Raw genomic sequence first — 23433 nt, 5'->3', positions numbered from 1 at the left:
CTTAGTTAGGGAGACAATGGGGTTTTGTAGAACTTCCAAAACCCCATTGCCCAGTTAAAGCAAAGAACTGGGAATCAGGACTCCTGAGTTCTGTTTCTGCCACTGACTTGTGATATAGGTTCGAGAAAATCCTGAACTTTCTCTGCTGGTTTGCCCAAAAGGCTATACAAGCATATTTTTAGTCTTTTGTATAGTGCTGAGATTTTTGGATGGAAAGATAACACCACCACTCTGCACCTAAGTATTAACAGACAGTTTCACAAATATCTACCATTAACATCCCTCTGAACAAAGGAAATAAAGTATATAGTCTGGATATACTTAATAGATTCAGGAATAATAGAAACACGAGAAGGATGTGGTATGAATAACACTTTTCCACACACGCCTCCTCAGCCTAGATTACCACCACCCTGTATCCTAACAATCTCATCTAAATCGGTCTTTTCTTTAGGATTTCTGTCTTACTATTTGATGTGTTCTAGCATGTGATGTAACAATAACAAATACACTTGAAATAAATAAAAGAAAAAACTAATATACTAGGCTAGAGTCTTCCCTGGACTTCTGTCCTTTTGTGTCCTTCTAGCAGTGCAAAGGGGCTGGAAAGCGGTCAAATCTGGCCACCTAAGAATTCCTCTGATGTGATGGGGCTGTCAATTAGCTCAGACCCAGCACAGCTTGCTCCGGCATCACTGTCTCTAGTTCAGGTAACATGTTAGGAGTGGGAAGACATAGGGAGGGAATATGGCCTGAGAATGCTAAGCTCCAGCCATCCCCAGTTGCTGTATGGCCCCTGGTCTACATTTCCATCTAGTGTTGGTTAGAGCAACCTTTGGGTCTAAGCCAGCACAGACCGGTCCAGATAATCATGGAGCCACAGCTGGGTCCACTACTTCCTTTCATTTAATTTAGTTTTATTCTTAAAACACTACATATGCTATGGCTTTTGTGGCTCATAAAGGGATCAATCCTGAAATGCTGCATGCAGAAAAATTAGCTGTTATCCAGGGGTAAGCCAACCTGCTTATTATCCACATTTTCTAGGGCATGACACCCCATCTGAATCCATGTTTGAGTATCAGTGCCTAATTATAAGGTCAAAAGTTAACCTCTAAAATGTGCTTTATTATTGTGATTTTGTGAAACATTCTTTTTTCTCATAAGGACACAATGTTCTATGTTTGTAGAACTACCTACAATTTGTCTTGGTTCTTCCAATTATATTTTCTAACTAGTCAACTACCATAACAATCCCTGTTGTGTTTTATCTTTAATCCTAACTAAAAGTTAACTAAAATACATGTGGAAAATGAATGCATGTCAAAGTAGCCAGGTTACTGAGCTAGCTCATTTACACTGAATTAGCAATTTACACAGGATCTGCTTAACAGAAAATTCCAGCCTTAAAAATCTCATTCCCTCCTCTAAAGGTTATTAATGTTTTAGTTCCTTTCCATCATATTCTCTTACGTTAATTCCAGTTTCTTATTTTTATTAGATAGTTGGCACTATACTTGTAGGAACATTGGACTGTGGTAGTCACTTAAATAAAGGTTAAATTGTATATATTGTTTTAAAAAAAATATTCGTCAAATTCAGAAGACACTACTCATGGGTACATCAGATTAAATAATTCATTTTATGTTTAAATATTTTGTAAATACACAGATTATCATTTTTATTTTAGATTTTTTTTTCCTTTACACAATTAAAAAAAAAACAAGTGAAAACTTTAAAAGTGATGTCAACTGATGTTTGTAGCATTTTCCTTAGAAATAAAAGAACGGAGGTTGGGCTTTCTCATTTGGTAAGTGGTGACATTGCTATCTGGCTTGCCCATCACCAGTTTAATCAAAGTGTAAAATGCCTCTGTGGACATAACTGTTCACTTTAAAAAAAAAAAAAAACAACCAAAAAACCCTTATCAGATCATACTATTTTTATCTTTCATATATACAATGTGTTTTGTGCTAGTGAGAACCTGCTAAAGAATTCTCACTGTGTGTTTGGCATCCTTCTAAGTACATTACCACAGATACACACAACTGGACCACACCAGAAGAATACCAACAGCAAAAGGTGTCTGCATGTGTATGAAATGAAGACGTCTCTGCATATCAACCAGGCTGACCCCTTACCTTGGAGTAACATCTTTGTAGTACTGAAAGGAGATTCTTGCTCATGATCTCCATGGCCCAGACGAAAGGAGGTTGCCCCTGATTCAAAAATCACAGATTCAGACCGGTTTCCATTAATACAGAGAGAGAGAGATGAACTCAGTCCATTATCGCATTCATGTGACTTGGTAGCCTTTAAAATATGGGGGGGAAATATAGTTTAAACTACTCCTTTGTAAGTGAAGCAGGTGTTACTTTTCAGAAGGTTGCACAGAATCAAATCACAACTTATATACAATATGTTTAACTAGTGGAAGAGACCCTATATCATAAAATGCTTCCATTATATTGGATAGGGCCAAATTTTGATTACCTGGTACATCTAAAACTCTCATGGAGATATGTCAGCAATTCTCTCATCATTGGTCTAATGCCAGCTCAGTTCTACTAATGTTCAAAGCACTAATGTAGACAGGGTGCAGGCATTTTTTATTGCTGTGCTGCCTAATACTTCCGCACACACAAGCATTGAGTCTGTGTATAACAAAAGACAACTTATTAAGAAAGGGAGAGGAAAACTCAGCATTCATTTGGGAAAACACTGCAATGATTCAAAAGTATGCAAACCATAAGTAAACACCAATCCCACAGTAGTAGTCCTTTGCCTCTGTTTCCCACCTTCGAGTGTGAAAGTCAGATGGACAAATGTCCTGTCAGCACACACATCCCCTCCCGCCACTGCACACACCAATCACAGTTGGCATCACTATGAGAGTGAATGAGGTTAAATTTAAGGTGATCCCCTCAATTAGGACTTGTTAAATACAGTTCTGCTGCCCTTTAGTCATCATAATAAAGATAACATTTTGAAACCCCTGCATTCAAGACTAAGTGAATTTTAATTCAAAGCAGCTAAAACTGATCACTTTGGCAAAGCAAATCTGTTGGCTGATCACCTAGGCAAAGTAGGTTTGTCTATGCAAAGATGCTCCTGAGTGCTTCCCCCCCCCAGTTCATCAATAGTTGGCAGTGGAAATTTCATTCAAATACTGGCTTACATACAATTTAATTTGGTTTGCATATTACACAGTGAGTAAAATCTCCCATTATTACAGTCAAGTCAGATGATAAAAAAATATTCCTAACACTATAATTACATAAAAGCAGCTTGTGGAAGTGTTAATTCATTTACTAGTATTCTGCTAAATACTTCCTGTCTGACCACTTTTTTTTGTGCATGTCCACAACAAATGCAATAGTGTTCCAGTTTCTCTCTCTCATCTCCACTTCCTACCTATGTCAAAACCTTGAGCTTTCATTCATGCTAGTATCCAGCATAAAACAGTCTACTGAAATATTAAATCAATCAAAAGTTTCTTGCTGTTTAAATAGATGTGATTTCACAGTTGCTCCAGAAATAGATGTGCAAAATCTTAGTTCCACACTTGATATAGGCTGTAGTCAAAGTCTGATTGGAGATAAAAATAGACAGACGGTAATCACTGGATTGTAATAAATCTACACTGTAATTTTATAGGTATTCAAATGATGTACATGTAGTCTTGTCCAAGAGTTGATGTATAAAATAATCCCACAGTTCATCAACTGTATGACAATGAAATATTTGGCACATATTCTACTCTCATTCACACCTGTGTCAATCCAGAGTCACTTCATGGATTTCAGTGGAGTGCCTGCAGATTTACACGCACTGCAGAATTTGTGCCTTTTTGTTTACTTAGAATGATGGATTGCCCAAAGCACTCCAGCTGCACTGATGTATGTGAAAATGCTGTATAAATTTGAATTGGCTGAAGTTTTCCAGTTTCCTTTGGAACCAGACCAAGTGAAGATACTTTACAAAGATCATGGTAACAACAGTGTTGTTATAGGGCTCACACACACATTTTTAATATCATAGTTGCTAATATTTTACAAAGATTTCCAGGGACAATTCTGGAAATAAGATGGCAGTGTGAGGGGGCTGCTAGGCCACATCCACCAGAAGAACCACTGAGGTGAATTTTAAAAAGTATCTTAATACAGGGCCTAAAAAGATTTAGATAAGGAACAGAAGTGCGGCATGTCCAGCAGGATGGCCTTAGGGATAAGGAAAGCACTAGAGACTTGAACCTGCAAGGTGCGGAGCATTCAGGGCTCAGTCAAATAAAGCACTTTAAATCTCTGAGTAGCTCCATTGGTACTATAGTCACAGACAATTAGGCACCAGCTTGAGTGCTTTGCTGAATCGAGTCCAAATCTTGGGTGGGTTTCCGGGATGATGGGTAATAGGTAGACTTCCCCCCATCAATATTGCAATGGAGAGCAGCACAGAGCTGTCTGTTGTTGTTGCCACTTGCCACCATTTTTTTCTGACTGCCTCAGAGAGCCCACACAAATTGCAAGCATTGCCTCTGAGAAAGTAAGTAAAAAGAGCTTTTCCTAACCCTCTGTGCACATAGGGTGGGCTCAGCCAATAAGAGAGCCAGAATTTATATCCTATGATTAACTGAATTTTATACATTTTGTTGCTCTCGATGTGACTGAAAATTACCTGGTAAATATTCCCATTACAATATTTTATGACCAACCAAGAACCAAAGCATCCAGCTCAAAATTCAGAAAATTACAGATTTTTGTTAATATTGTTTTAGAATATTTATTATGACAGTCAAAACTTCTAAACATTTCATAACATTGGACCATTTCCCAAACGTTCTTTAAAAAAGGCTAGTATTGATCAAAAATCCCTCTGAATATTTTATCGGGTCTGTACCTGCAAACTGTGTATGCAGTCAGCTAGCTAATGGTACATACAAATATTTATTTGCATGTGTTTATATGCAGCATGCAGGTACCTATTTACATGTATAAATGCTCATTTGTGCAAGTGAGTACGTTCTGTAGGTTCCTTTGTTTAAAAATGGGACCTCAGTTACTAGGTTAAAAGGAAGGGGAGATAACAGAATTCACTGTACAGACTCTCAATTGATAAAGTTTATACGCAGTGAGCCTAGTACAAAACTCATGGGGCTTTGGATCAGGCACAGCTTTATAATCATAGGCAAATGTTTACAAAACTGAGGGCTAAATCCAATGTATTATGAACATATAATTGCAGCTAACAGTCAAATGCTTTCTTGGCATCTAAAGAAATTCCTTTAACAGGTTAATCTGTATGTTAAACAACAGTAATTTAATCTAACACATTTACATTATTAGTAGCCAATCCCTTTTTCTTAACCCTCCTCCCCCCCCGCCACCCCCCCAAAAAAAACAAAAAATAACAAACAAAACAAAAAATAATCCTATGTATTCAGTTTGATAAATCTAGTTTGTGAAGGTTTGTGCTATTTCACAATCTGCATTTTTTAAATAAATTGGATTCTAATGTGAACAGTGGGGTTATAATTTGAATTTGGGGCTTTTAATTTTTAAATTACTGATATTACTGCAGCACAGGGAGTTGGAGAAAGGGCTCTATTATTAAATGAGTTTTTGAATACTATAATGAATACTTATATTAGTGTGCTGGAGTGGTTTATCTGGTTCTAAATCCACTAAGAGATTCCTGGGACCAGATTCTCTTCTGCTTTATAGGCTGTTGTAAATCAGGAAATACTCCATTGAAGTCAATGGTATAACACTGGTCTAAAAATTAAGTCAGAGCGAAAAGACTTTTCCACTTTATATTTTAGAATGAAGTGGAATTCAGTTTAAGAAATTGGGGAAATCACATTGACTGGGTTCTCCATCTGTTAAATTTTGGAGGAAGAGATCATGGAAAAAAATGTTTTGAAAGAGATGGAGAAGTCCTCTTAGTTCCAGTTCATTATTAGTGAAGGATTGTTTCCTATAGTGCATTTTCTAGAGCTTAGTACAGTCTAGTTTTAAATCACTCAAGCAATGGGGATTTCACCACTCTCCTTGGTGGATTATTCTAGTAACCCATGCATCATTTAAAAAGTATTTTTCCTTGTATTCAGTCTATTTTTCCCTTTAATTTAAGTTCCATTATATTAACAATTTGTCCTCTTCTCTTAGTGCTGACCTCAGAAGCCCCTCTGGTATCATCAGTGACTTGCCTGAATTTTTAATTTCTCCACAGCAGGGAAGACTCTTAGTAGGGCGGTACAGAGAGGATGCATGCAAGTGTCTGAGTTTGTCGTGTTGAGGATAGCTTGGGGGATAATGGGAAATAGAGGAATTGTCTAGCGTTTTAGTGGGTTTGGGGAAAAAAAATTAAATTCCTAGATGAGGGTTGGGTCACGAACTAGTAGTAAATCAGTAGAGGGGCTGCTGAGATTTATATTTAAACAAAACATGGAACTAATGGGCCGTATGCTTATCAACAGTGTGGTCATTGCTTTGCTTTTACATCTGTCTTTGTCTTTTTAAACTGTCCACTTTTCAGAACAGGGATTGGGTCTCTCTCTCTCTCTGTTTAGAGGGCCTAGCACATTTGCCTTCTAAATAATTAATAATCATAGAATCTTATATGTCATTGCACTTTTTATTTGAATTGATTTTGCCCACCCAGTTCTGCATGAAAAGCACAATACAAATTTTGTCCATAGACACACACTGAACTTTCATCAGCTTCATCTGAGGGCAGAATCTGGACCTTCACGTCTTCTTGTACCAAAATTAGATCAATGTAGCACATACTAATACTGCAGTTGCAAGACAGGTGTTTGACAGATTTTTGTGAGCAGGCTCTGACACAAAAACTTCCTTCAGGCAAATAGGTGGAGACAAAAGTGAAATTCTTCCCAAAGTTATAGCATGTTGTCAAAGTAGTGTTAACAGGTAAAAGTGTCTAAAGATGTATTTTCCATACTGAGTAGAATTAAGGGTGGGAAAAACAGATTCCTGAGTTAGCCAAAAATCCCTTATGGCAAAGGGGAGATGGTAATTTCCATGGATTTTATTTGTCTATTATTTACTTGTCAATACATAGTTATTTGTATCACTGTACAACGAATGGGGGCCACATGATGATACACCCTGCACAAACACATACTAAGTGATAACTCCTTGGGGTAGGAATTTACAGTCTAACTTGACATTGCGCACAGAAATGGAGAGGAAACAGAAGCACAAAGAGATGAAGGGTCACACCCAACCTGGAGGATGAGTTTCTAGCTGAAGCACTTGTCTTTGAATGAATCATGTGAGAACGTGTGATAAGAGTTGATGATAAATGCCCAGAGGACGGACGTTAGAGAGGAGTGAAGTTAGTACACAGTGGTGTGGCCTAAAGAGAACACTGCCTAAGTGGATGTGGGTGAGTGTTACCACTATTAAAAGTTTAATTAAAACTAGAGTCTTGACAACTATATAAAAAGGCGTTTTTCTAGACTGACAAATGCTGAGAAAGATGTATACATATGTCTGCAACCTACAGAACTTGGCAGGTTCTATTATGAAGAAATCAATGCTGTAAATTACACATTGTGGCACTTGCCAGTCATCTTACCTGAGCTATATACTATAACTTTCTAAAGTACTTCATGTGTGAGCTCTTTGGGCAAAGATGTGGGATGGAAACCTGACCCCACTGAAATCACTGGCAGAACTTCTATGGGCTACTATAGGGCCAGGATTTCAGTCCTGTTATCTATGTACTGTCTGTAAAGAATCATGTACAGCCATAAAGATAGGGAATGTAATTTTCTTCCTCCCACTCCTCAGAAAAATGTTTTCAGAAGTTTTACCAGCCCTATAACTGGTTGATAAATCTGGGAGGGGGGGCACTTCCTTTTTTTCAAAATGTTCCTATTTCAGCCGGCTGTCTAAACATTTATCAATAACTAGGAGCCTGTTTGCTGAAGAAAATCATGATTTGATACTTTTTCTTATCTCTATAAAGGGGTGAGAAGGAACCCCACCTCTGAAAAGGAGTGAGTCAAATGACAGATCTGAACAGTCTGAATTTCACAGCAGGTACCACACACTCTACTTTTGAGGATTAGGATCTCAGTCATTGTTTCCAAAGTCAGTTCTCTCATTTCCCAGCCCCCAAAGCAGGCTTCTAATGGTGCTTCATCTGAAACTCATGAGAATATACAGGGTGTTTGGCACAACAGTGCTCAAAGTACACTGATTTTGACTGTCTGACAGCATGGCAAACAGTGGTCTTGGAAGTTAATATAGACTATGAAAAACTAATAGGAGGATCATCTCTCAAAGAAAAGGCTGCTTCAAAAATCAGAAGGATCATTTGCATTCATCCTCCTGTTAGCTAACAGACTCTTAAATCAATTTGCTATTAAAGGAAGACAGAAATCGTTTTATCTCTGAAAACAACAACTGAGTGGTCCAACAGCTACATTTCTATTTTAAAAGATAAAAAACATCCGACAAAAATGACTTCCTAGAACAAGAACATCAATCTGTGAGAAAGCTGACATCTGAAATACGGAAGTCTACAGTACACAGTAATGCATTACAAAGTTACTTCACTCCAGCACAGCACATACCCGTTAGTATGATGAGTTGTTTATCCCATTGCAAGCAGCCTCACTATTAGGGAAAGGTCCAAGCCTCAAAATTCAGATCCAAGTTTCAAACACATATACTAACACTGTCTAGCCAGCATATTTTAGTATAATAATTCTAAAATAATTGGAAGGTCCTCATTCCATAGTTCAAGATGCTCCTTTTAGTTATAAATACACAGTCCAGAGAACTAGAGCAGGAAAGAGGCAAAATGGAGATGTTCCAATTGCAATTTATATCCTTTGCCATGTGCATGGAAATTTACTGTCTCAAACAAAGCCATCAGTCAAAGTACCTGGAAAGTTCCTGGTCCAAGATGGAGTCCAGGGTCACGTGTCCTTATCACATGCCCCTATATGTTTTACTGAATCACAGGAACTGAATCACAGTTCCTCACTATCTGAGCCATCCTCAGGAAGAGCTATTTGGATGGGATGAGTTTCTTCAATGGCCTATTGTGAGAGTGGAGTGTACCTGATCAACTTCAACACATAGAATTTATATTAGGGCTAGACAGCTATCTGTAGGGGTGTCACCCAGGAACAAAACATGTTTAAGATACAGGTACATAGCTAATATTCATAACTTTTAGATACAAAGATGACACGGGAATTTAACCAGGATAATCATACTGGATAGATTGTAACTTTTTCCATTGACACCTTAACTGATATACAATTACAACAAATCTTGTACAAAGTGTAACAGTGGTAGCAACAATTATATAAATGGTCATCACAACATCTGTCTACAGCTTGCAAGGCCGCAAAGTGCACTTTTATGTGACCCTGTGGACATAAAAAGATGGCATGATTTTTTTTAAAGTGTTGGAATAATAATTATTAATAAGAGTATAGGAATTAAATCTGAGTGCAGTATTGAAGGGGTTACAGAGATAAGCTAGCAGTTCCATGTTGAACAAAGCTGGCATTTCAGCCACAAGACAATGGATTGAATTTTCTGTATTAATTTTAGTCATCCATTTGGCACTGAGACTGAGGTCACCCACCCAATCATACACTGCAGCATCTCTGTTCTAGCTAGCAAGGAGAAGCAAAACAAAGAGAAGCTGAGTTGGCAGGAATTGTATAGCAATCATGTATGGAAAAGTGCTCTATTAAATGGCTTTTAGATAACATTGCTGCGGCCCATTTCAGACATTATTTAAAATCTTTCTGAATAAGCAGTTCTCTCACACACACACACATCTAAGTGGTTTGCATGGCCACTGGTCACACTCAATTCCCATTTCATGTCACAAGAAATAATTACTAGTGTGGCCTGGTTCTGTGGCTGAATTATATGATTTGTAATGCTATCATTCAAAAACCAGCCAAAAGGACATAGCAATAGCTATCTGTCTGTAAATATTTTTTCCAACAACAGCTTCATTTCCCTTGAAGCATTAACAATATTGTTGTAACATCTATCTATCTATCTATGAACACACCTTAGCTTAATTCAGGGCTGCAGTAGACAAAGAATAAGACTACAAAATTCATAGTCCTGTGCTATGTCTAGGAAATGTGCTTTAATCAGGTTACAAACAGCTAGAAAAGCTGTACTCTCATTCTTATGCCTTACGTTAAAGATATCAGTGTGAGCTCTTTTTTGTCTCAGATCAGGTAAATGGTGCATATAATAAAGGAAAGAGGTGGAATAGTTACAGTTGCATAACTAAGAATCAGGTGAATAAGGACCAAAAATGGACTCTGACATAGGGGATGGAGTTTTTCCTCCTGCAACTAAGGCCATGTCTACACTGATGGTGGCAAATTCACCACTGTCAGATTGATTTATCTGGTTCGACTGAGCAGCAGTGAAGACATGCTCAATCGATCTGGAAGTTGATCTAGTAAAACCACCTCCCCAAAAAGCATAGTGCTGCATCAACAGGTTCGCATTTTTCATTGGCGCAGCGCAGTGGAGATGGTGCGCTAAAGGGAAGTTATGAAGTTGACGGGAGTTATGCAAGCTACTCTGCATAGCTTGCGTAACTCCCATCAACTGCTGCCAAATTTTGCCAGCAGTGTAGAGCGGGCCTAAATTTGGGGGATGGGAAGTAGTATATGCACACACGATGGTATCCCTTTAGAAGCCTATCTACCTGACTGCACCAGCAAATTAGCATGTTAGGCTTCTCATTGTGTGCAATTGCATGACCAAATATTGCAGCTGCAATGTTGTGGGTGGGCTGTGACCCTGCTAAAAAGCAAGGCCAAAATCTAAATGAAATCAGGGGGTTTATTTTCATATTTACTTAGGATCTTAGAATTGCCTTTCTAAATCCTACTGTACTTCCTATACAAAATTGAACATTTACAATAAAAACTTCACTACCCAATATCACTGTACCAAATATCATAACTCAAAGGGCCCAATAATGGGAAGACCTTACAGAACATTGTCTTTAGCACCAGTGCTCCCCAAATCCAACATCTCTCATTCCTGGCTTCTCAGAAAAGTCAGTCTAAACACCAGTTCATCTTGATGCTTCCCTCAATTGACAAGCATTATTTCAGTCTTGTCTGAGTTGAGTTTAAGCAAGCTAGACTATATTTAGTACCCAGTTCATGCACTAGATAAGCCAATCAGATAGTCTGTTCTCCCTGTCTCCTGACACAAACAACAGGGGATCTTTAGAGCTGGTTGGAAAAGGGAATTTCCATTTTGCAGTAACTTCCAGGTTCTTGATGTTTCATTTCATTTCATTCCACATCGGAATGAACTGTCAACACTGTGGAATTTCCAGCAAAGTGGAACAATCCATTTTGGTATTCACCCTCCAGCCAGGGAGGCAAGGAAGTGGCAGCTGGAGATCTAGCTCACTTGCCTGCTGGCCAGTGTCACAGCCAAGATGTGGGCGGTCTGGCTTAGCAGGTAGGACCAGGAGTCAAGCAGGGGTCAGAGCCAGAGTCGGAAACCAGGAGTCAACCAGGAGACAAGAAAAGCGTCTTAGCCAAAGAACAAAGCCAGGTCCAAAGCAGGGAATGAGAGTGGGGATCTGTTGTAACAGCAGGCCAGATACTGCCAAGTTGCACAGACAGCTCCCTGGACCTCCCCTCCATGCTTAAATAGTGCACCTGAAATGATCAGAGGTCACAGGGTGTGCTGCCAATAAGCACTTCTGGTGGTGCTTAGTCTCCCAGGGCTTATAGTGCATGGATCGGTGTGGAAGCATCAGTCACTTGTCTTCCTGCAGACCCACATTTTAGTTCTCCAGATGCTTACCATTGGTTTCCTCACTCCCTTGCTGCTTGGCAAGCTGACTAGGGAGCCAGGGACCTGAGAAGCCTGCCCTGCCCTCCAGGCAACTGGCCAATCAGGAAGCCAGCCAGCAGCAACTACCAAGATGTTTATAAAATGTTATACTTCAGCCACTCTCTATTAGGGATTAGGATGAGACCTTCATAGGGGGCAGATAACCCCTCATCTGTCTATTGAGGGATTTATTGCACCTTCCTCTAAAGCATCTGGTACTGGCCACCGTTGGAGACAACATACTGAACTAGATGGACCTTGGGTCTCATTCACTGTGGCAACTGCTATATTGCTATGAAACCATACCAGCCAAGACAGATAAATGGAGACACACCAGTGTATACTGAGAGTAGCCCCTTTGAGGTCATTGGAGTTATGCCCATTAGAGAAAAATCAGACTCACAAAACAGGCCATATCTAGATTAGAAGCAACTTGCCTGTATAGCTAAACCAGTGCACACTGTACCAGCAAAGTGTTTCTTGTGTGGACATGGCTATACTGGCAAAAATAGCTAAAACAGATCAAAGCTATACTCATGGAATCTCCCTTGACCTCTGCTTGGGACATACAGGCATCAGTTTACCCTCTTTAAATAATTCACAGTGGCATGCCAAAAGTCTCCGGCGCACGGGGGCCAAACCTACATTTGCACTCACCCAACACAGGGCAGGAGGGGTCCCAGCACCACCCCCCCAGCTGCTTCGGGGAAGGGGGTCTGTACCTGAGGGGGGCTTGAGGCTGGGGGAAGCACAAATGCAGGCTTGGCTCCACCACCCCACTTCCCTGCACTTCCCCGCCATGTGGCGCCTGCCTCTCCCACTGCAACCCCAAAGTTCGACGCCGGCTCGGTCTGGGCGGCCTCACTCCCCGGCCTGGGGAGGGGGACTGGGCCGGCCCTTCACGACCGGGGGGGGGGGGGGGGGGGGGCACTGAGGGGCACCTCTCAGAGCCTCTTGCGCCCCCTGCCCGTTGTGAAGGGCCAGCCCAGTGCGTGCCCCCCCTGCACTTACCCACCACTCCAGCCCTGCAGCCTGGCGCGGACTCAGATAGGACAGTTCAGCCCCCCGGCCTGGGGGGGGGGTGCTGGGATGGCCCTTCATGACGCATCGAGGGCGGGGGGTACAGGAGCCTCCTGTGCCCCTTAGAGCCTCCTGTGCCCCCTGCCTCCTATGCATCGTGAAAGGCCGGCCCACTGCCCCCCCGTAGGCCGGTGCCCAGGAGCCTGGCCCCACCACCCTCCACCTCTCCCCTCAGTACTCCACTGATTCATTGTTATGCAATTTAAAACATTGCAAACACAGAGCTCACCCATTACATTTCACAAACTGTTCAGGATGCCGGTTTGTTTCCACTCTGCTCCCACTCAAGCATCTATCCTATTCCATAGGGACTGTAGGACTCATTTTCTGACCTTTATAGCTGCTGACTGAGTGGAAGCATCCCAGAATGGAGAGCAAACAGACAAGACAAACCAATCTCTTACTTGCACATACATCTGTACAAAAGTGACCCGGAGTGGACAAAACAGGATGAACTCACATGGATAGAAACACTTAAGGGGGAAAATATATGCCAAAAGCATGACCCTGCAGTCCCTATGACTTTGGGATTGGGCCCATAGAAAATGGCAAGTGCATTACTTCTCATGTGTACAGAGTTGTTGAGGAACACAATGGGTCAGTTTGCCCCTGGCTGTTGTGTGGGCATACCTGTAGTCAGGACCATCCCTAGGAAGGAGCTGGGCCCAGGGTGGAGGAGACTGCTGCTGAGTTGGGACCCCAGTGACAGGCAGCTGCCACCCAGCTCTTAGATACGGTGCGGGAGGCTGCCGCCTGGCTCCGAGCCAGGGCACGGGAGGTTGTACCCCAGCACCCGGCTGCAAGCTGGGGCATAGGTGGCTGCCACCCAGCTGTAAGGCCAGCTTGCAGGACGTGGGAGGCTGCCGCTGTCTCCCAGCTGGAGTGCGCCGGGCTGGGGCCCTGGAATGCGGGCAAGCCACAGGTGGCTGCCTACCGGCTTCAACCCTGGTTCACAGGGCGCAGGAGGCTGCCACCCAGCTTCTCAGGACTCGAGTGGCTGCCGCCCATCTCCCAGCTGGGAGCTGGGACTGGGCGTGACGTGGGCAGCTGCCTCCTGGAATGCATGGGCTTGTGGGACCGGGGCGGGGACCCCAAAGGGCAGGCCCAGGGTGGTTGCCCACATTCACCCTGCCCTAGGGACAGCTCTGCCTGTGGAAACTATGCAAGGCCTCTTCCCCACCTTGCATGCCCCATGGAAAGTCATTGACCAACACTGCCCTGCATGTGGGGATGTGTGGTGTGTGCTCCCTCATTAACACCAGAGGGAGGGGCAGAGAGGAGGTTGGCACATGGCCCTGCACTCACCTCTGCAATAGTTCTCTGTGGATGGCTACATACTCCAGAAAGATAAGGCCAAATAGCAAACCTTTTTCTGCCTTCCTTTAAATTAGGCTTCATTACCCAGTCCTATTACCTCAATCCCATGATTTTTTCCCAGGAGTAAACTCATTTAATGCCAGATGGATGAACAGATTGAGTGTCTTTGAAAGAGTGAATCACTTCACCTTATTTCCTTTTCTAGCAATTCTCAGGAGTTTTTTTATTCTACTAAGTATGTGCTCACTATGGGAAAACATTGACAATTCTGCACCCCTCAGCATTCAGACTGTATACTGGAAATGTGTCTAACATTCACTGTACTTTAGGTACAATATGCTGCATGACACCACATTTCAGAATAGTGGTCACGTAGGAGTGAGCATCTAGCTAAAGGATGATAAACAGACTAAATTATAGTCCCTTGATTTCACAGACTGATATAGTCAGTTTTAATTTTTCAAAGTGAGCACAAAATCATTGTAGACATTTTAAATTCTACAGAAATTAAAAAATACATGTTTTCCATTTGCAAATATAATTGCCATACTTTTTCACAAACATTTCAAAAATCAAATGAAATTCAATAGCTCAACAGATAGATCGATACATTGGGCACCGACCCCTTGAGTACTGTATCCAGTTCTGGTCACCCCATTTCAAAAAGAAGATAGTGGAACTGGAAAAGGTTCAGAGAAGGACAACAAAGATGATTATGGCTATGGAATGGCTCCCATCTCAGGAGAGACTAAAAAGGATTAGGGCTGTTCATCTTAGAAAAGAGATGACTAAGGAGGGGTATGGTAAAGGTCTATAAAATCATGAAAGGGGTGGAAAAAAGTGTTATTTACCCTTTCTCACAATACAGAAACCAGGGGTCATCCAATTAAATTAATAGACAGCAGGTTTAATATAAACAAGTGGAAGTACTTCGTCACACAATTAACCTGTGGAACTCATTGCCATGGGACGTCATGATGGCCAAAAGTGTCCCTGGGTTCAGAAAAGAATTAGATAATTTCATGGAGGATAGGTCCATCAATGGCTATTAGCCAAGATAATCAGGGATGCAACCCCATGCTCAGGGTGACCCTAACCACTGAGAGCCAGAAGACAAAGACAGAGGTGGATCCCTCCAACTGTCCTGTTCTTTATACTCCCCCTGAAGCTCTGGTACTGGCTCCTGTCAGACACAGGATACTGGACTAAACAGACCATTGGTCTGACTCAGTATGACAATTTTTATATGTTCTTATATATTCAGTCTCAAATCTAAATGAAAAATATGTGGTTTTGTATTCAAATGTTTTCTTTATTAGATATTGACTCTTCCTTTTATTTTCTGCCCCATTATCATTAGCATTTCCAGCTTTGTGTCATTCTGGGAATTCAGAAGTCATGTTTAGTCTCTCTGTATTCCTTATAATAAAACATATGTGAACTCTCATATGGTATTTGTATCCAATGAGCATCATACTAGAAAACAATATTCATGTTACATTGATTTGTAAGCGTGATGGCACCAGATCAAACATTCAAAGCCAATGTCTTGCTCTGGGACTTTGCTTTCTTGGTCTCTTCCTCGAACAGCACCAATTTCTAATGTCACATTCTTGGAGATCCATCTACCATTTTAAGTGATAATGACTAAGCATTTTTTTATATTAAAATAAGCAATGTTCCAGATACTCAGCGGATATCATCTTAAATTGTGATAGGACCACAAAACTGATAATGCTGCTCTAACATACAGTCTCCTGTTGTATTTATTGCTGTGTGATAACTTTTCTGGGTGACCCCCCTTTAAACACTAAACATTTGTGCTTTGTTTAAATATTAGTAGAAAAACAAATGGTTTTATATCTAGCTCAAATTGCTTCAAAACATAGAGAGAGGATAGCAGAGGGAGGAGCTGGCTTAGGGCAGCTCCACCAGCACTATACTGTGGGGGGGGGGGGGGAAGGGTCTTCTCATGCCAGGGGAATCACCAGATATCCCACAAAGTCAGCTTTATTTATTTATTATGCATTTTCTTTCTATTTAGAATAAGAAGAAAAGCCCACATGCAGGCACTGAGCTATCTACCAGTTACTAAGCCAAAAATCCAATTCAGTCATCTCACCCCTCCTACCAAGGAGTAGCTCATAATGTAGGTACTAACCCCTCCCCACAGGGGCCTGAACTTTAATCCCCAGGCAAAACAACTGGGTCCTGCAACATAACTTGAAAGTTAACGAATCCAGGCAATTCCAGACCTGGGTTGGGAGAATATTCCTTTATGGAGAATGCCCTGCAAGCAGCCCTCTCTATTTTGTTGCAAGGGGGATGCAGCATCCGTGCCTCCACTGATCTCAACTGTGGCTTGTGTAGGGAGAGAGGCAGTCTCTCAGGTAGGTTGGATACATCACCAATGCAGCGCAAAGGGGCCAGAGCATGGGCCAAGATCTAGTCCTATGCATACAAACAATTTGTATATGTAGGACTACTTACATTTCCTGACTTTAGCACAGGGGATAGCTCAGCCATACATTTAACGAATTTCTAAATAATCTGTTAGAAGGGTGGCAGGCGAATGAGCACCCTCTGTTGATAAGGTATGTGCCTTTAGTACAGATTTTAAAAACAGATCCTCTCTGTGCTTCATCTCACAGAGCAAATCCTCGTGTCTAACAGAAGTTGTTCTTTTGGGCTATGCCAAAATCGGAGACAAAGCATCCCAATTAGACTTCCTGAAAAAGCAGTGGAAGTTGAGCGTTACTAAAAAATGTCAATGGCACTAGGTTGATTTCCAACAGCTGAGGATCTGAGCCTCAATTTGCTAAGTCAGAGTTCCCGAACTTTTTAAAAATAAAGCCAGGGGGTCAAACTATCTATGTACCAGGACCGTAAGGGTTAAAGTTAATCTTTGTAAAATGGTTCAGATTTCAACCACCTGCATCTGCAATGCAAAGCTGTGTCCCAACATGCATTGCTCTACCTTGATCTGGATGGCCTTTCACTTGAACCAGGATGGAAGCTATGCACAAGACTGGTAGTCTTCGTAGACCACACCTGTGGAGGGCAAGCAACTCTGGGCGTCATTATAGAGCTCAGAGAGCCACATTTGCCCCACAGGCCACCTTTGAAACAAATGTGCCGTTGAATATCATTTTATCCTAGCCGTCACAGTTTCATTGAGCAGCTGCAGATTCCCTAATGATTCCTTATTTTTTTGTCCTATTCTGCAGAAATGTTGAAAAATTGGGAAGTGGACTATTGCCAAGACCTCGAGGACAACTGTGTCTGTGTTTTTTGTGAGAGATCCCAGTTCAGGAAGATCATGAATCCCTGCCCTCTGAGCCAGGTGACACTAAGCATATTGCTCAGATACTGTTCCCTGTCTCTGCTGCAACACACAGTGCCCCACTACATCAACTGACTTCTAAACATGGTGGGAATTTGCAGCTCTTTGATGTGAAAACAAAGGATGCCATTACAGAATTTTTGTTTCCAAAACCAGAAGAGACCCTTCTGTATCAAGAGTTTCCTGAGTGTCACCTGAGAGCCAAAAGTGCTGCCCCCCCTCCCCCCCCGCGGGCTTTTACAGACAAGAGGATTTGTTTCCCCGCCACAGGGCACTTGTATAGATTGAAGCCTCTATGGGATAGTGAATAAGGATAGGATTAAAAATAGCATCACACAATGAAGAGCTGCAGCAAAAGTCTTAAGACCTCTACTTAGACCTTCCAAAGAAATCCTATGGTTACTCTTCCCAAGAGGCTTCCCTCCCCAGGCTCAATGGGATGAGGAAGAGCCCTGTCATACAAAGACAGCCCTTCCTTCTTTCCCAAAAGAAGAAGGAAAGAAAAGCCACCCTTCTTCCAACTTGCCATCTTTCCTTCCTGCTGATTGTAACAGATGGCAGCAGCAGGGACCAGGCCAGAGTATTTAATAATAATATCAGGACCACTCTTTCTGTGTGCGCTGCCTGAAAAAATCATATAAACCCAGCAGCAGGCCAAATTCAGACCTGATATAAGCAGGATGTGAATCAATTTACACCAGGCCTGAATTTGATCTAGTTATTGCATAGGTGCAAGATAAATCAGGCATGAGCCTCATAGAAAAATGGTATGTGAGCTTGGAGGGCTTATCAGTCATTGCCTGAAATTCAGGTCAATAAACCGATGGAGGCATAAATAGAATTGTTTGCTGTTATCACCAGTATTTTAATTAATGCATTTGCTCAAAATTAACTTGGAAAATTACAACCTCTGTTTTCTAGAGAGAAAGTGAGAGCTAGTGGGTCAGACCTGGCGGCCCTATTGTTAAAGGCTGATACCGGGGCAATCTGTTTGGTAATTAGGACTAAGCATTTAAAAAACAAAATTAAAAATCACTTTGCACCAGAAAGTGTTACAAAAAAATCACAGTGACAAATGTGTTACACTTCGCTATATTGACAGCTTCTCGACAAACCAGCCTAAAGCATCATGACATACAGTACATTTGGGCCTGGCTCCTACCGCCTGAGATAGGAGTGTGCATTACTGAGCATCATATAATATGCTGTACTGTGTTTGTGCCCACATGCTCGTTGCACAGTAGATGATTCTGTAGGATAGATTGTGATGCACCCAGGCTTTAGGGACTAATTTACTGGTGTTGTAAATGGGTGTAATTCCATTGCACCCACTTATAACAACTCTGAATTTGGCCCATAGCATTTGGTGTTTGTAAAGCATTGATCTTGTAATTTTATTTTCATTTGAGCCCACGAGACCAATTTTTTCCACTCATATGAGATTGACAGTGGTGGAATTCAATTTTCTTCAGAGGTGTTACTTCTGATTTAACAATGTAAGGAGAGGGAAAAAAAACAAAAAACATGATAGCAAATCTGATCTTGCTTCTAAATCAAAATTAACTCCATCAATATCGGATACCAGTGTGCAACGGCAGCAAGTGAAATCTGATTCAAGTCCAATGACTATTTGTAATTTGCAAAGAGTAGGCTAGTATGATGTGAATACAATAACTATTAACATTAGATATTTGTACCTATTGTATCTGCTTGTCAGCACACAGGCCAGCATCACAGCATATAATGCAGAAACAGCTACCATAAAACAAGCATGTGGGCACAGGCACAGAAGCTGATATTACATGATGTGCAGCTATACTCACTTACGTATCAGAGGGTATATATTTTTGCTGATGTGTTGTACTGGCTTGTAGAGAAGACATCAAAACAACAATAGGTAATGTGTCCTTCACTATGATTTTAAACCTTTCAGATGCCAGGTGGTTTTTATGGGCATATTTAATTAATCCTTAAACCATTGAGTGCCATTTCTAGAGTATCTGCAGAAACACTAGGGCTAACAATAACTTCTGTTTTCTTCCTACTGTCTGCTGAAGTCAGTTCATGTAGTTTTCCTGAGTCCCTTTGAAAAATCAATAGAAACAGAAGACTAACAGCAATGTAAGTAGAATTGCTGATATATTATAGCCTATATAATAGGCTAGAGAGCAGTAAAGCCTCCATTTCCTCTTTAAAATCTTGGGCATATGAAATGAAAGGTTACCTGCTTACACTGAGTCTGTTATTTTTCATCAGAGGAAGATCACTCCAGAAGAAGAATCTCCTTAGTGAGAATGTTCTCAGGATTCAGTGTATTATTATTATTATTATTAATTCTATTACAGAGAAGGTTCTGTATGGTCTACTACGCAAGGCTATTTAATCCTCAGCAATCAATAATCTCTTCTTAAGCACTGCGTTTCACATGACATCAGCTATCACAATGGAGTTTGTAGCTCAATTATATCTTTAATATGATGAACAGCTAGCTGAGGTTGAAACTCACCATTCATTAGAACCCTGCTATTGACCCACCAGTTGACCAACACTAAAGCAATTCACCTGGAACTTCCTAAGTATAATCTTATCAGCAGAATTTTTCTGGAAACATCAAGCACAGCAAACTAAGTGTTTAAGAGTTATGAGGGTTCAGAAATAAAGAGGACTTATTTCTTGAACATTTTTCTATAGACAGATAAATGGATATGTACTGGCTCAGTCATTCAAAAATGGTTTAGCCTAAACACTCCAAAATGTATTTTAATTTTTGGTCTTGGTGAGGTCTGGTGCTATCAAGTAGCTTTTATAGGGGAATTATTTCATTCTTATTTGAGGTTTCACATCCATTAAGAACCTGGAGTTCTCAAACTCATCATTACCCCAATTCAGACTTAACAAAATCTGTATAGTCCTAAGGTGGACTTGATAAAATCTACACAACCTTGATACCTGAGGAACTTTATAAAATGCATGTGATACTGATGACTGTTTTATTTAAATACATAAATGTAAACATTCATTTCTTAGTCGAGATCTTGCCCATGAGTTTTCATCTCAGAATGAATTTTTTATGGCTCAATTATGCACCCTAGAACAGTCTTCTTAAATAGACGTGCTACCAGTCTTATCTATAGCATTGTGAACAGTAACACCCTAAGTACACACTTCAATAAAAGGTTTAAATAACAGAGTAAATATTAGACTATATTCTTATAAAATCAAGAAGTGCAAACATATATTTTTGTCACATCAGGTGTAGAGATAGAAATAACCTTGAGAAACTTATCATGGAAGGATGGTGACGAGTTATCATAGTAGGCAACAACCATAGGTGGTGTGTGGCAGATCACCTGGAGGTCAGCTGCTGAGTGCTCAAATCTAGCAATGGATTAAGAAGACCAGAAAATTCTGCTATGATGTCATCAATATTCAGACATGAACATATGGATTTTACTGACTTAACTTACTCAACTTTTAATTTGTGCATGCTACATTTATGTTAAGCAGTTCATAATTGCAGACAGTTGATTTCATCAATAATTTTGCAAGCCCTTCCTCCGTTCAATACCTCTCCAGTTTTGAAAATAATTGTCTTATTGCATTACTTAGAGTAGAAGTGGCTGAGGTATGGCCTCTTTCTTGTAAACTAAATGCAAGCCACAGATTTCAGCAGCATGGCCTGGGATTATCCTAATCTTTTATATGGAGGTGTGGTTGGCAGAGCCCATAGGTCTCTGCGTGTCATGCTCCATCTTGATCCAAGGGGAACTGAAAAAGGCTGACAATTTGCTTTGCTTTTGAAAGTTAGTTGCAGTCTTTAAGGTTCATGACACATATCCACTGAGTCCTTGAGATGGGCAAATTTTGGGCATCTGATATAGAAGTTAATTTGTCCCAGTCCATATAATAGCTTATGTTTTTTTAATTCAAAATAACGCCACAAACCAAGCACAAGTCACTTAGCCTCTCTGTGCCTCAGTTCTCCATCTGTAAAATTGGAGATAACAAAATTTCCCTACTCCACAGAAATGTTGTGAGCAGAGATGCATTAAAGATGGTGAGGTGCTCAGATACTACACTGGGGGTGGGGGGGTGGGGGGGTGGGGAGATATAGATTCTTGAGAAAGAGAAACTTAAATTTTCCTCTGATGACAGCATGGCCTGATCACCACAGGAGGACATGCGCGGACCTGAGAGTAACACGATGTTTGACACTCAGGAAGAATGGAAGGAGAGTTACAGATAATTCCATGATCCATTCCAATGTCAGAATCATAACCCTCTCTGTTACTGGCCTAATATTGACTGGTTAGAATAAAGTTTTGGAAAGCATGACTCCTGGGCTCTCTTTCTGGCTCTGAAGCTCAGTTGCTGAGTGACCTTGGGAGGCTTCTAATTTTGAATCCCCAATTTCAGAAACCTAGGACCTGATTATGGAGGTGAAGCACATCTACAACTACAGTTGACATCAGTTGCTCTGAAAATCAGGCACCATAAGCCTAAAGCAGGGCACCAAAAATTTGAGGAAACCAAAACTAGAGGATTTAAATCTCTTCCCCCCCCCCAACTGTCATCTGGGGATATTAATGCTTTCCCACAGGGATGTTGTTGTGAAGCTTAATTAACTGTTTGTAAAAACGTAAAGTGTATTGGATAAAATACACTATATAAATGCAAAGCATTACTACATTTTGCTTAATTATTAACAACAACAACATTGTTATTAGCTCCTACACACAACCTTTGGCTTTTAGAACCTACTTTATTAAGGACACAAAGTATTATATACTCTTTACAAAAAGATCTCTGGAATTGTAATCTGTCCCTTGATTTCATTGGGCTTTGGATCAGGCTCCTAAAGAACAATCTCTCTGCTATACCCATTGGTTCTGCACTACAGTACTAACACTGGGTAAGCCCAAATATGGAACATAAATTCATGACTTTGAACCAAATTCTGCACTAATTTACACTGTGTGCAACCTTCTTAGAGTCAATGGAACTGCATTAAAGTGTAAATCAGGACAGATACGGCCCTTTCTGTGCTCTCAGTGAAGATATTCTTTCCTCTCCCCTAATAATTAACTACCCATTTAGTGAATAATGGTATAAGAGCATATACACTGTAATCTTACTTTATTTTTAATGCAGTCACATGTGACTTATATTGTTTTTATGACAGCCTCTCAAGTTCTGCCACTAGCAGAAATAATTATCTTATATCAGATAAATAACAAAACATTAATTACTTTAAACAATAACACAGACCTCATTGTATTTTACAAGTTAATCTCCATATTGATAGTTACAGTCTCCAACCAGGCAAAGCCAAGAATGCTCCATCATCCTAGCAGGTATTTATGCTGAAAAAATGAGTACGACATTACAGTTGTTTATACAGACTGCCAAGTCATGGCATTAATGAGTAAAAAATTGTACAACATGATTCATGGCATTTACTGAATTTTCTGCCCTGGCTGCCAGGAAACGATGGATCTTCTTAGTCACCGAGATCTTTTAATTAATTATGTGTAATTTTATGTATAATTTTGAGAAGTTACAACACTGTCTGTGCCTGCGTATACATCCAAAGAGGATTACAGATACAGCATCAAGTGTCCTAAAGCAATACACAGAAATAACAACAGAAAATGCAATAAATATTATAATAGCAGCAGCAGCAGCAATTGCACTATTGCAATTGCTTCAGCATGAAGGTAAAGCCAAGTCACGTTAAAGACAAAAGGAAGGTGGCTCAGGGAAGAAGAAATAATCAAATGTAGAAATATAGGACAGGGGAATACTGGTTGG

This window comes from Emydura macquarii, unplaced genomic scaffold, assembly GCF_026122565.2.
Source record: "Emydura macquarii macquarii isolate MOO-44397 ecotype Brisbane River unplaced genomic scaffold, CSIRO-AGI_Emac_v2 contig_1253, whole genome shotgun sequence".
Taxonomy (NCBI): domain Eukaryota; kingdom Metazoa; phylum Chordata; order Testudines; family Chelidae; genus Emydura; species Emydura macquarii.
This window is presented reverse-complemented; position numbering follows the sequence as displayed.